Genomic DNA, 2,803 nt, shown 5'->3' on the forward strand with positions numbered 1-2,803 from the left:
ACAAAAATATTTGATTTACAAATAAGGAATCCTACTTCACGGAATTTCATTTATCACGGTAGGGTCTAGAACCGATTAACTGCGATAAACGAGGGTTCACTGTATAGGCTTTTCTTTGTTGTTGTTTTCTTTTGTCTTGTTTTTGTACTTATTATTGTCTCTGAATGTATATCTAGATAAGATAAGCAGGATAAACAATCTGGAGGAAAACCAGCGAGACTGGTGGTTCTGGGGGGACACAGGAAAGGGGGAGGAGGAGGCAAGGAAGTGGGTGTTAACAAACCTAGGGACAAGGGAACAACAAGTGATCTAAAATTGATGGCATGGAAGGCCTAGGATGCCTGGTGGGACTTGATCAAGGGCAATGTAGCCAAGAGCAATTATTGAAACCGGAATGAAGGCTAAACATTAATCTCATTTTATGGATGTGGAAATCAAGGTTATTCAAGGTAAAAAGCACATTGGGAATACAGCCCACACTTTCTGATTCCAAAGCCTGGTCTTTCCCCAATATCCTTTTAAGGAGTCTGTAGTTTATTTTGTAGGCAATGGAAAGAACAATGGACATTTTGAGAAGGGGGGAATGACATACAAAATCATCTTCAACATGCCTCATCTGGGATAGCACGTAGGGTAGACTAGAATGGAGAGAGAGGGGACTGGTTATTAAGCTTTTATAAAAACAAGTTATTGGTGTGCAGTTGAAAATAAATGTTGATTGGTGAGAATAGGGTGCAACCAATCAGAGGTATTTGGAAACAGACTGTGCAGGCTTTAGTTCCTGATTGCATCTACAGTGAAGTGGAGGAGGAAGTCATACCCAAGGAGGGGGAATGATAGCTTATGAGTCAGATTTGAATGGAGAAAAAGGAAAAGGCCCTCCATAGGGCTCTATTCCATGAGACATGAAGAGTGGTGGTGTTAAGAGCCATCTGTATTGCAGGGCGTGTTGAAGTTGCATTGTAAGCACCACAGGGCCAGTGGCTGTCTGTCTTTTCATCCTTGCACCACTGACCAGACACGTGTGGTGGTGAGTGCTCTCAAGTTGGGTCTGAATCATAGTGACCGTATGCACAGCAGATCAAAACATGGCCCAGTCCCGTACCATCCTCCCAATTTTGAGCTTGATCCATTGTTGGAGCCACTGTGTTAATCCATCTCCTTGGCAGTCTTCCTCTTCTTCCATGGCCCTCTACGTTGCCAGCATTATGTCCTTCTGCAGGGACGGATTCTTCTCATAACCTGTCCAAAGTACATGAGAGGAAGTTAAGAGCATTCTGGCTGTACTTCTTCCAAGAGAGATTTGTTTGCTCTTCTATCAGTCCATGATACTTTCCGTATGCTTCACCCACACCCTAGTTCAAATGCATCAATTCTTCTCCTATCTTCCTTATTCACTGCCCAGCTATCGTATGCATATGAGGCGATCGAAAATGCCTTCACTCGGACCAGGCATGCCTTGTCGCATCTTTGCTCTTTATCACATTAAGGAGGCCTTGTGCGGCAGATTTGCCTGATGCAATACACGATCTAATTTACTGACTGCACTTCCCTGGACGTTCTTTGTGGACCCAGGTAAAATGAAATCTTTGGCAACTTCAATCTTCTCTCAATTTATCATGATGTTATCTCTTGGTCCAGTGGTGAAGATTTTTATTTTCTTTATGTTAAGGTGTAATCCACCCTGAAGGCTGCAGTCCTTGATTTTCATCAGAAAGTGGTTTTTAATCCTCTTTGCTTTCAGCAAGCAACACTGTGTCTTCTGCATATTGTGATTGGTAATAAGCCTTCCTTCACTTCTTCTCCATATAGTCCAGCTTCTTGGATTATTTGCTCAACATAAATTTGAAATATGGTGAAAGGACACACAAGAGGCACTCAATAAACATTTGTTACCTTTTGAAATATAAGAGTATCTTTAAAGAGGATAGAATAAATAAGAAATTCAAAGATTGAAAAGAAAAACGAAGTTTTCTTTCTTTTTTTTTTTACTGCTTTAACTTTTATTTTTTATTATTTTAAGCTCAAATTTATTTCTGAGCCATGAGTTTTTGCTTCTTCAGTTTCTTCTGGGAAATCTTTTTCTTCTGTGCAGCCTCCTCTGCTGGTTTGGGAACGATCTGTTCCTTCTCAGTCAGGATCATCTCAGTGTGGCAGGGGGAGCGTATGGAGGGGTTGATCCGACCGTGAGCTCTGTAAGTCCGGCGGCGCATCTTGGGGGCTTTGTTCACCTGCATGTGCTCAATGACCAGAGAATCCACATCTCAACCCTTCAGTTCAGCATGACTCTCTGCAGTTTTAAGCATGCGAAGCAAAAATTCAGCTCTCTTTTTGGGCCACCGACCCTGAGTCCAACCCCACCGTTTGGCCTGGGCACACCGACCAACACCACCACCCTTGTAGCGTCGGAAAGGCACACTCTGCTTCTGCACAGTCATGTCTTTCAGGTATTTGGTGGCTTTCCGGATGTGCATGCCTTTGATGTTCTGGGCCGTTTCACGGGTGTTCTTGAAGTGGACCCAGAGGTTCGACCCTCTTGATTTGCAGGATTTTGTGGGGTTTTCTGGGTCGAGTGAATAGTGAACCATTTTGGCAGGTCACCTCAGGCCGCTCCAGTTAGAGCCGAAGTTTTCTTTCTGTCACAGAAAATGATAGAATCCAAGAAAAAGTGCAAAGGAAGCTGGGCAGAGCAAGAGCACAGGATGCTACAGGGGGCGCTGTTGGAAGAGGACCAAAGAGCGAGAGGAAAGAGCAGAGTGGGATGAAGGCTAAGAACTAGAGCCAGGAAGCATAGAGTGCGCAA

The 2,803-nt window shown here is 43.7% G+C and overlaps 1 pseudogene; it reads right to left on the reverse strand.

Moving 5' to 3' along the window:
* Positions 1–2,030: 2,030 nt before the first annotated feature.
* Positions 2,031–2,588, reverse strand: LOC101662087 (annotated as a pseudogene).
* Positions 2,589–2,803: the final 215 nt, after the last annotated feature.

This window comes from Echinops telfairi, unplaced genomic scaffold (assembly GCF_000313985.2).
Source record: "Echinops telfairi isolate 266 unplaced genomic scaffold, ASM31398v2 ScPeMD7_443;HRSCAF=831, whole genome shotgun sequence".
Classification (NCBI taxonomy): Eukaryota; Metazoa; Chordata; class Mammalia; order Afrosoricida; family Tenrecidae; genus Echinops; species Echinops telfairi.